The sequence below is a fragment of the Mustela putorius genome, unplaced genomic scaffold (assembly GCF_011764305.1).
Source record: "Mustela putorius furo isolate JIRA1106 unplaced genomic scaffold, ASM1176430v1.1 tig00000813_pilon_pilon_pilon, whole genome shotgun sequence".
Taxonomy (NCBI): Eukaryota; Metazoa; Chordata; class Mammalia; order Carnivora; family Mustelidae; genus Mustela; species Mustela putorius.
Genome location: NW_025421485.1, coordinates 6,631,863 through 6,643,739, shown reverse-complemented (window position 1 = coordinate 6,643,739; position 11,877 = coordinate 6,631,863). Strand labels below are relative to the sequence as shown.

At 48.0% G+C, this 11,877-nt stretch overlaps 1 long non-coding RNA gene across 1 annotated transcript; it reads left to right on the top strand.

Annotated features, from left to right (window-relative positions):
- The first annotated feature begins 8,685 nt into the window (after positions 1 to 8,685).
- On the top strand, positions 8,686 to 10,537 carry LOC106005178. Its single transcript, XR_001178362.2, has 3 exons — positions 8,686 to 8,852; positions 9,070 to 9,219; positions 9,320 to 10,537. It is a non-coding gene; the product is annotated as an uncharacterized LOC106005178 (long non-coding RNA).
- The last annotated feature ends 1,340 nt before the right edge of the window (positions 10,538 to 11,877 follow it).

The following is an 11,877-nucleotide window of genomic DNA, read 5'->3' as shown; positions in this document are numbered from 1 at the left end:
ATCCACGTTGTAGCATGGCTCAGAACTTCCTTTTTAAGTCTAAATAATATTCCATTGTGTGTCTAGACCACATTTCGTTGATCCTTTCCTTCGTTGATCAACACTTGGGTTCTTTCCACCTTCTGGATATTATGCTGCTCTGAACATCGGTGTACAAATGTGTATTTGAGTCCTTGCTTTCGATTATTCTGGATATTTACCCAGCCAGCGTCACTGGGTCATATGATAAATCGATGTTTAATTTTTTAAGAAGCTGTCATACTGTTTTCTTTCTTTTTTTTTTTTAAAGATTTTATTTATTTATTTGACAGAGAGAGATCACAAGTAGGCAGAGAGGCAGGCAGAGAGAGAGTGAGGAGGAAGCAGGCTCCCCACCGAGCAGAGAGCCCGATGTGGGGCTCGATCCCAGAACCCTGAGATCATGACCCGAGCAGAAGGCAGCGGCCTAACCCACTGAGCCACCCAGGCGCCCTGTCATACTGTTTTCGTATTCATATGTTCTTAACACTTAACCTTTTACAGGTTATATTTGTTGCAAATCTCTTCCCCCCAACACGTGGTTTTCTTCATTCTTGCACAGGATTTTAATTTTAATATCCAATTTATGAGTCTTACCTTAATAGCTTTTGCTTCCTGTATCTTGTTTAAAATGCTTTCCCACCCCAGTGTTAGAGGATATTTCCCTCTATTTCCACATTTTCCATGTAATTCTTCAACCTACTGGAAATGACCTCTTTGTATGTTGTGAGATAAAGTTCTAATGTAACTTTTTTTCCCATTTGGATGGCCAAATGTCCCAACCAGACATTCCCAACTAATTTGGAAATCTACCTCCATCCTAGGTCAACTTCCCATCTGGGTCAATTTCCGGGTTTTTTGGTCTGCTCATGTGGTCTGCTTTCTATTCTAGCCTCAGTACCCTGTCTTAATTACAACCGCTTCTTAATAAATTTTACTACGTAGAAAGCAAGCCACATATCATATCCTTTTCCATTAAAATTAGCCTATTTGGGGTCTTTATTCTTACACATGAACTTCAGAATTCTCTAGTCAAGTTTCATGAATTGCATGGAATGTATAGGTTAATATTAAGTTTGCACTGAAACTTTCGTGATAGTGCCCCTTCCCATCCATGACACTGAGGCCCCGACTCCAGTGGCTTTGTTTTACCAATAAGGACCCCATCAGCGTTCCCACAACTGTACAGGGAGAGAGAGGAAGAACCTATGTAGAACATAAAGTCCCCATGCCCACTGCTCCTTCCACTAACTTCAAATAGGGATGCCTTCCAGACAACAGGGTTTTGCCTTCTATCACCTTTCTGCAGAAGTCCAGACATTTCACTCTTTCAGTAGCATTTTCTGAACACCCCCAGGCCTTTTGGCTCAGGTTGTAGGCACAGATCTTCCTCCCAACCTTGCAGTAGGACATCGTTACGGGGAATGAGCAGCAGTTCAGATCCATCCATTGGAATTAAAACAGGCTCTGAACCCTTATAGGTCAGTGAAGAAGAAGAGAGGCCATGGCCATGGGAGGAAAATGAGTGGTCCAGGGTCACGAAAGCCATCAGGGTCAGAGGCTGCACACTGGGGCCAGACTGACGCAGACTCACCAACCCACAGGAAACCAAAGTACAGAAACCGGAGTACCAATGTACTAACTTACTGTTCAAACAAAATACGACCACTGAGGACGCTGCACTTACTTCCTATGGCCAAACAGTTGATCTGGGCAGGCAAAGGCTATGCAAGCCAAATTATAAACAGAAGTTTGTTCCATGACGTCAGAGCGAGAGTATGGAGGATGGTCTATGATCTGAATGTGTCCTGATGTTAGGTGTGTTCTTTTCAGAGCAGGGTGCTGTCAGCACCGGAGGTAGATAGTCTGGGGCGGGCGGGGCGGGGGGAGGTTGCTCTCCCTGTGGGGGCTGGACATCAGTGTCTGCCCCTGAGTCCCTTCTTGTCCAGCATGTTCTTCCTCACAAATGCACACCCCTTCCTCCGACAAGCTCATACAGTGACCAGAAGCCAGGTTCTTTTGCTCTTCTCATTTGAATTATAGTTTAAATCTGAAAGTGAGTTGTTTCCAATAACTTGCCTGGAAGAAGCTCCACTTGGCCTTCCAGGAAACCAAGGATTGAAGAAGGTAAGGTATTCACTAACTCCAGGCTGCCTTGCATTTCAAGCCAGGTTTTCATCCAACAGAAAGGGGGAAATGTCTCAAAATACCGGAAGGTTAAGTGGCTACAGCTGGCACCAAACCTCTGAGGTTAGGAAACTTGGAAGTGGAGATGCCAACTCCCACCCAGCATGGCTTCACATGGCGCCTGCCCCAAAGTGTGCTCGTGCTGGTGCCTCACACTTGCTGACAACCAGGCTCTCCCCTCGCCCCATATGGTCCCAAACATAAGAAACATAAGACACCAAGCCACATTGTTGGTCTTTTCCCATCAAGTTACTTTTCAACCCACACAGGGTCTACTCCAGGGAGGACGGGGGGTCCTTTCCTCTACGGTCCATGGATGCCTTCCAGACAACAGGGTTTTGTGGAACCCTGTTCCTGCCCCACAGGCTGGACCTTCCCTACCCCTTGGAACACCACCCCTCCATGGAGCTGCTGCTGTCCTGGGGACAGTGATGACTATTATTTCTGGCCTCATGCCCAGGGCAGAGGTAGGTCCTACCAATGCATCCTGGACCAGCACACATTCCTCTGACAATGACCATGGCCCTCATCAGAAGTATGGGGTCTCTTTGCTAGCAAAGCCTCTGTGCCTTCCGCCTCCACATGACGAAAGCTGCCCTCTCTGCCAGGACTTTGGAGCAGAAAGAAAGAGGAAGTAAGGCCAGAAGAAAATTCAACCTCGCCACACATTGAACAGGTAGGTACTGAGTGCCTGGAAGACATACATATTACAAAGAAATGAGCCCTCAGGTCTCATTTCTGCCTGGGTGGCTCAGTGGGTTAAGCCTCTGCCTCCAGCTCAGGTCATGATCCCAGAGTCCTGGGATCGAGCCCCGCATCGGGCTCTCTGCTCAGCGGGGAGCCTGCTTTCTCCCTCCCTCTCTCTGCCTGCCTCTCTGCCTACTTGTGATCTCTGTCTGTCAAACAAACAAATCTTTTTTTTTAAATGAGCTCTGAAAGAAGTCAGGATAATATGGCTCTAGTCCCTCTGGTACCAACTCAACCAGTGGCCTGGAGACTGTCCATTTCATCTCTCTTTGCCTCAGTTTCCCCATCTTCAAATGAGGAGGGGTTGAGCTGGACGGTCTCTGAGTTCCCTTCCAGCTTTGGTAGCTCGTGATTCTCTGCACAAGCGTTTTTGAAGCATTGTTCAAAAATGGCATAAAATAAATAATAAATTTAATAGAACATATACAAAGAGTTATATTCTAATGAGATGCAAGACCTCTTAAGATTACTCCAACAATAGGGCAAAGAGATTCTGAATAGTTTCATGGATGTCACCCTATAATGACTTACGAGCAGAAACTCTCTGAGCAGGAACAGAAAAGGAAGAAGGGACACTACAGTTTAGGCCTCCTGATCATTGTTTTAAGTTACCTTACGTTTTGACTCCGTGGTAGGAAATAATATCTACCTATACAATGTTCAAATGACTTGTGCATTTTCACATGAACACTATGGACAGGAAGAACAGGTATCATATGGGGTAATACAACCATGTTTCTTGAAGATTGTTAAGTTTGCGGCAACAAATTCAGAATGTATACGTTGTACTGACATTTTTTTCTTTAAGATTTTATTTATTTAGAGAGACTGTGCACACTTGAGGGGGGAGGGGCAGAGGGCAAGGGAGAGAGAGAGAGAGAGAGTGCAGGGGGAGGGGTAGAGGGAGAGAGAATCTCAAGCAGTCTTCCTGTTGAGCATGGAGCCAGACATGGCGCTCCATCTCACGACCCCTGGATTATGACTGAGCCAAAACCAAGAATTGGGGCCAACTGTGCCACCCAGGCACCCTGTGACAATTCAACTTTTAAATCTGTCTCTGTTGAAGTTTCCTTCTCTTCTGACTTCTCCAGACTACCTTCTTATCTCAAGAGTTCCTGAGCTGGGCCCATGGACGTTAAGAGGCTTACAGATCACTTCAGGGAGTCCTTAAGTCCCTCAAGCTGTAGACTATGTATACTCTTACATATTCGCTTTCATCTGATTTTCAAAGGGGCCCTTGACCTAGTCTGTGGCCTCTGATGACGCTCCCTGCTCTTACGCAGGGGAGAACATTTTTCAGGCATTTATGTGAATAAGAAGCTTGGCAGAAAGAATCCTGATTCTGGTGTCAGAGGGACCTGGTGGAAATCACCTTGCCAACTGAACTCTACTTTTGGACAAGTTACCTCAGTACTGTGACTCCCAGCTGCCTCATCTCTGTAGAATGTGGTTCATACCCTTTGCCCACTCGGTGGTGTTACCGGGAGGGTGAAATTATTTCCTACCTGTAAACCCCAGTGCATGGCTGGTGCTCAGTGGATGACAGACTTTATTAAGCCTTGATATCAAGCAACATCAGACCCTCCTCCCTAGGATAGCTCCCGGGGAGGCAACACACCCAGAGGGCCTCACATTGCCTCAGAACTGAAACACCAACACCAGTCGGTCAACCATACCTCTTTAAATTCAGTGTGTCATGGCCTCAAGAAGTTTAATTTCTCCTCCTCGAGTGGCTTCTGTGAGGGCTGACTGAGAATTTCTCAGAATGAGAATTTCTCATGTCTACTCTCAGAGTTCCAACAATACCCCTCCTGCAGACATTACAAGAGGAGAAACGGCATCCACACCCACCCCAACATTTAACCTTGATACTGTTTTCTCCTTCCACCTTTGCCAACAAAGCCACTTCCTTGTCCTCGAGGCACCTACGGATTCCACTCTACTTCCTCCTTGACTTTCATTTCTCATACCTCTAGCCTGTGCTAGAAACAGCTCCCACTTCCTGCTAGCCCAGCACTCTCTGAGCACTTCCTCCCTGGCCCAGATCTCCAGGGGAGCTTCTGAACCGCCCGCTCGGCCTCAAGTGAGAGCCAGAAAGTCAGTAGTCTCCTACCAAATACGCTGGAGGTCAACAGTTAGGGGCAGGGGAGACCTGCTAGTTCCCACCTCTAAGCAAAATCAGAGAAACCGAGTTCCTAGAGCTAGCTGCCTAACACCTCCTATTTCCCCGGGACAAGGACTAGGGGTCTGTGTTCACACTCAATCCCACCACCAACTCACCAAAGCTCTGTGAGGTTCTAGGAGTCTAGGGATCAAATTAAGACACAGTCTTGATTCAGATACGACGACAAGGTGGTCTTTCGGTAAGTTCTGTGGCCAGAGCAGCCGAGAGCTTCAGGAGGGAGAGGAAGATGGGACCTTTTCTGGGGACAATGGAGCTGAACCCTTTTCACTCCTATGAGCTTAGAAAGGCCTCACAGAATTGGGATGGGTTTATAATGATAAGATCGTTATATAATACTAACAGCAGCCACCTTTTACGGAATAACAACTTGCTGTCAGGTCCTAAACCTGCATTATTTCTTATCCTTGCAATAGGGACATTCTTCTTATTGTCATGTTGCTGGTGTGGAGGAAGAGGGTGAGAGGTCAATGACTCCCCAACATGGTCCTGGTAGGTTCAGGTCTGTCTGGAGTCATCACTGCTGCCATACCCCCTTCCCCAGTGTCGTGGCTTATGGGCCTAGAAGAGTCTTCATAAAGCCATGGGTATTGTTAGGTACTGTAATAAGATGATGAACCAGGAAGCCTCTGGCTTTTCCTTTCTCTTTCTTATAAGACAGCCCTTCTTTAGGGACACGACCAGATCTAAATCTCAGGAAGTGGTATAAAGAGACATGTAGCCGGGAGAATGTTACCCAGACCCCAGCTGGCTCCAGACTCTCCGTGGAGGCTGGACTCTTCCCTGTGAGAAAAGAAACCCATGTCAAGGAATCCAAGCCTAATGAGGAATGGTGACAGCATCATGATAGTCTTGGGGACTACCCCAGGGGAGCTGGCCATATCCCAAGTCATCACAGAACTCTCAAACTCAGTCAGAGAGCAGTGCCTGAGTCTCTAGACTTAAAAATCTGTTGAGCGTCCAGGAAAACCACTTTTTCATGGTGGTTCTGTTGAAAGACATTTTGTGAAGTTGGAGTTCTATGTTCAGTTGATTAGACTGATGGGTTTGGCCCTTGGCAGGGCCCAGGGTGGCAGAAGCCCAAGGCCTCCCTCGGACCCCTCGCAGGTGTTAGCAGGTGACAGTCCTGGCTGGATCCTTTCAAGGAAGGGGGGGTGCATCAAATTGACGAAAGTTTCAGAGAACTGAAGCAAGAGCATCCCTGGGGGCCGCTGGATTTGCCAAGGAAGCCGTCCCCCAAGTGGCTGCCTATTAGCAATGCCACAGAAGGCAGAGCGTTCCTTCACCAAAGTCTGAGAGGGTCACCACCAGCTCTTGTGAGGTCTTGTGAGGTCTCTGCTCTACCAGTTAGGAACATTGTGACCTCAAAGAGGTTATTTCAATTCTTTGGACCTTTGCTTCCTCATCGTAGAGTTAACAGCACCCACCTTGCTTTCATAAGAACTAACGAGATGCTGTGGGTAATGCCTCGGCACCCAGGAAGTCCTCAGTACAGGACAGCTGACCTTATGACCATGCTGTTGAGCACTCGGCCCTAGAGTGACCAGTTACTAGGCTTCCAAACAGAAAACCCAAGAACAGGATTTCCTTTTCTAATCAGGGAACTCCAGCCACCAAGCTGTGCGTCTGAGCCCAACGGGGGCCAGGTGCTAAAGGACACGTCCCCACCTTGACATGCATACACACAAGATTAGCGTCAGGGTCTGAGGTCGCCATACAGGATCTCGAGACTCCTGATGCACAAATCAGATGCATTTCTTAAGGGAAGTTAAGAACCATTTCCTTAAGTTTCTTAGCGTCCCTGAATTTCCACAATCAGGTGCCCTAATAAAGCCTACACTGAGAGCCTACACTGAGAGCTGCCTTGGAAGGTGTTTGTCTCATAATTTGTCACCCCCTTCCCCTCCCAGCTGGTTTCATCAAATGATTGATAGTCTCCATGGCAACTGCCAAAGCCTGGGTCCCCTGAAATCCCCGCCCCCACCCTCCCCAGCCCAGCTAGTAGGATGGCCCAGACTGCTGAGTTCCTGGGCTCTTTCAGATCCCCGAACAAAGGTTATTTTGAAATGGCTTACTCGGCCGGGGAGGTGAGCACTTTGTTCCTGAAACCAGGTGCTGAGATGACAAGAACTTCCCTTTAACCGTTGGAGCATTATCAAACAGGGAATCATGGGGCTGATGAGCATTAGAAGAATCAGACAGATTGAAACGAGGAAGAACCGTAACCAGGCCGTCAGCCCGTGAGCACTTTTGGAGAAATGTGAGCCAAACGGGTGATCCGAGGCTCCACAAGTAGCCATTGTTTAAACCATTTATACAACAGCACCACCTGGGAAAGCCCACTTGTTGGCGGGGTTTGAAAAAAAATACTTTGCTGAAATCAGCACAGCACAGCCCGCATAAGGGCAGTCTCCGGCTCGCTGCTGGGACCGTGCCGCCCCCCTTTCCAGCCTCAGAAAGGTTGTTTCAAGTACACTGAAGCAGCAAAAAACAAGGACAGAAAACCACAAACACTGTGGGGCTACAAGGAGTTCAGGGAGGGGAGAAATCAAGCTTCCCCGAGCTGCAGAGTTCCCTGCCAGACTAATGACAAAGACGGGGACTGGAATTAAAAGGGAAGGGACACAATTGACCTTTTCATTTAACTTCAAGGGCAAGTTCTTTTGGTGTGCGGCAACATTTGCCAGCCCCTCACCTAGGATGCTCCCCAGGGATCCAGGAGACATTTTAAGCCTCTCAAAAGAACCCCAAAACAGCTTTAGAAATAGGATTAACCTTTTGCAAGGTGAGCAGTCTGGCTTCATTATTTATCTTCGGGAGAAAGGGGAAGTACAGGAAGCAAGATGAGAAATATGGCAGGAAGAACACCACCAGCAAAGCGAGTTAATAACTTGAACACCACTGGCTTTTCATTCACTGCACCAGGGTTTGTGAGCCATTGCCTCCCGGATACCTTGGGAGTCACTGGGACGTCAAAGGGAAAAATTCTGGGTCTGTGCCCTTGGGGAGCCCCCACAGGACACACAGACTAAGCAGACAACTATATCACCCAGGTCTAGCGGGGGTAGGACCTGGTAATATGGCAACCAAGCCCTCCACTCTGAGGTCTGAGGACAGAGGGGGTTTGTGCTGGATGGACACGGGTAGAGAGATAATAAGAAAGAATGGTGTGTGTTGGAAGCTCAAAAATGTTGAGTTCCAACTACCTCTTGAGACACACCTTTTGCTTCCTTAGTGCCTTATCCGGCGCCTGCCCCCGACACCACAGAACAGTGCAAAGACTCAGGAGAGGATGTGAGAAACCATCCTGAGAATTTTTAGAAGACATCGTAAAATCATGACACTTGAGAGCTATTTTTTTATTTTATTGTATTTTTTCAGTGTTCCAAGATTCATTGTTTATGCACCACACCCAGTGGACAGCTATTTTCCAACAGCCAGACTCTGGGTCCAAATCAACAAGTTTCCATCTGGTACCATTTTTGTTACCAATTAAAAATTAACTGCCATTTTTTTAAAAGTATACCTATTTCCTTAAAGATGTTCAAATATATCTCAGGGTTTTAATCAATTGGGGAGTATTTACTGAACACCTCCCCTGTGCCATATCCTGTTTGACATCTATAAATAAGTCATAAAAAGTACAACTAAGCGAGAGTCTATCAGTGGCATCAATCTTTGGTTTCCCCTTTCATTTCTACTCATTGGTCCTCGCTAAGTAAGTGCCATTTTTTTTCTTCAAGAAAAGCTTTACCAATTGTGCTTCTCTGGGCGTTCATGTCCTGGGTAAAGAGACCAACGTGCGGCAGAAATGAGGGCAATGGCATTTGGCAGGAGGAGTAAATGTTATACATGGGGGGTGGGGTTTTACCACCCTCTGAAAACGGGCTTACAAGATAAAATCCAACGTTTGACATCTATGGTATTTCCAACAGCAACAGATCTGAGAGGAGCAGCTGGTCAGAAGAATGAACAAAACCCCAGCAATTCCTCGGGCAGCCCAGGTTCACCCATGCCAACAGAACCCGCACCTTCCCCTGCACAGGTGCACTTCGCCAGCCCTGCTGAGACGCTTCCCAGCAAGGGTAACCAGTCTTCCCTGCGGCTCTGTGACGAGGCACTGACTCAGTGCCTTCCCCCTCTTTTGTCGGAGTTGTATCTGGGCACTGTTTTTTTTCCTTCCAGGGGTCAGAGAAGAGAGAATGCCAAGATTACTGGTGCATTAAATGATTGAGAAATGTGTGCCATTTAAAGCCATTTCACTTCCTGCCTGATACCACAAAGGAGCTTTTTAATAAAGTTAGCCTTGCCTCTCCTTAATGTCACTGTGCGTCTGGCTTGTTTTGCCCATTTTTTGTTTTCAAAACTGGATGTGATCACGGAACCCTTGTTCCCATCGCCCGAAACAACCGCCTTTCAAGACAATTAATTTTGACAAAACACACCCGTGGTCCCCCTGGAGGAGGACAGGGAAGAGGGATCAGGCATGTGAGGACGACCCGGTGGGAGCAGAAGACAGCAGGCAAGGGACACAAGTCATCACCCCGTTCTGAAAGGGACTGGCTGCCGTCAGGTTGCCAGGGAAAGCCGAACCCTGAGGCTCTGGAGGGACAATGAACAGTAAACAGCTCTCAGAGCAAGGGCCACCCTCCCTTGGCTTTTGCCCATGCTTACCAAGCCCCGTGGTTGGTATGGGACTTTTCCCAGCCACAGCCAGAACAAGAAACACTGTGAATTGCTTTAAGATTTCCCCAGGAGGATTCCCAAAGCGGGGAGAACCCATACCTTACATCAGCCCTGCTGTGGCCACACCGCACTGTGGCTACTAAAACCCAAGTTCTCCTTGTGACTTACAGAATATCTAGTTTAAAATAATTAGAGCTGCTGCCTCTCCTGTCTCCCCTGTGCACCGGGTGCCCCACATTTTGTGTCCATCCTCCCATTTAAACTTCTTGACATCTTGCGAGATAGATGTTGCTGTCTCTCTTTACAGGTGACAAACAAAGGGAGGCATAAGGAAGCTACGTGGTTTGATCTGGGCCAACTGATGACAACGTCACATCACGTGGTGTGCACCCAAGTCCAGGCTCTTGACTGCCCTCCACACCCTTCCAGGGCTTCCTGGTCTACCTCTCAAATACCCATGTCTGAGAAAGACCCAGTCCCAACAGTGTGGCCACACGTGTTCTTTCAGTATTTACTGAGGCTCTTCTCTTCTGCAGGCTCTTGAGATGAAGGAAAGTGTGTGTGGTGTGTCGTCTAGAACTGCGTTCTCCAGTATGGTAGCTACTAGCCACGTGTGCCTCCTGATCGCTTGAAACTTCGCTAGTCTGAATTGAGACGTGTCAAGTGTAAAATGCAAACCAGATTTCGAAGACTTGGAATGAAAAAGAGTGAAAACTGTGCCACTAATGATTTTTCTATGAGGTGTTGAAATAATACTTCTGTATATTGGAGTAACTAAAAAATAGTTGTTCATTTATTTTCATGCGTCTCTTTTTATTTTTTTAAAGAGCAGCTTCCAGACAGTTTCAGGTTACAAATGTGGCTCATGTGACACGTCTACTGGGCATCACTGCTCTCAAGGCACATGCCTGGTGAGGATGACGAGAGGCCGGCACTGCCCCCATGACACAGGTCAGCAAAGACTGAGAAGGAAGCCCATAGCGAAGGCCTATGGGAACGCACATGAATTGCTACACTCAGGCCAGAAGAGCTCAAATATGAAGGTCAAGCCCTTCTCATCAGTGGTCTGGGCAGATAACCTGGCACACTCAGGGCCTGTCATAGAAACACTCAACGCCCCGATACACTTACAGCGGCCAGATTAAATGTAGGATGAACTCGAGCAAGAATGCTAGATTCATCTCCAGACATCGGCCTCAGCTCTGATCCGGGTTCCCCTCTGGTTTTCATCTTGATCTGGGCTTTATTCTGTCACAAACGATCCCAGACGCAGAACCTCTCTCCTCGTGGCCAGCAGGTATTCAAATCTGACTTGCCTTGTTTTTATGGACCCTTCCCCATACCCCAAATGTCTTTGCAGACTGTGACATACACTCCTTGCTGCCTGTTTGGTACCCAAGCCTCCCTTGTTTCTTGCTAGAAGAATCCCACTTTGGTTCAGAGCAGCCGTTGGACAGGCCGAGGTGACAGCCGTGATTGCTCTAAGCCGGTGTTAACCATTCTGCTCCTCACTCCCCAGCCCCCCCGGCAGCAAGGTGGGCACCACCCAGTCCCAGCCCAATGTCCCTCCGTGCCCCACCGCTTTCCTCCTGCTCCCGACGTGACACCTGGGGCCCTACCAGCCATATTGCCACAGTGAGCGGAACTCCATGAAATTTGCAAAGAAGTTTGGCACTAATACTCTGAGCTTCTAAACCAGGGCTGGCAGCCACTCATCTTGGTCTTCGTGTTCTCTGAGGAAAAACCAAATCCTTGCTATTTAAACCGCTGCAGGCAGACACTCAGGTGTGCTGGGACTTGTAGCTGCTGACAGAAACCGGACAGACAGAAACCAAACCTGAAAGGACAGAGTCATCTGTCCGAAAGCGTAGGCGACTGCACAGCAGCCCAATCACCGCTACACCACTCTCTGCCCCGTGGTCCGTTTCAGTGGCCAGTTTCAGTGGCCATTCCCGGGGAGCTCTGTGTGCCCCTTCCCACCATGTGTCGTGGCAGCCGTTCAAGGTGGAACACTGGAGGGTTCAAGCTGATGGTTATCGTTGAAGATCTACACGGGT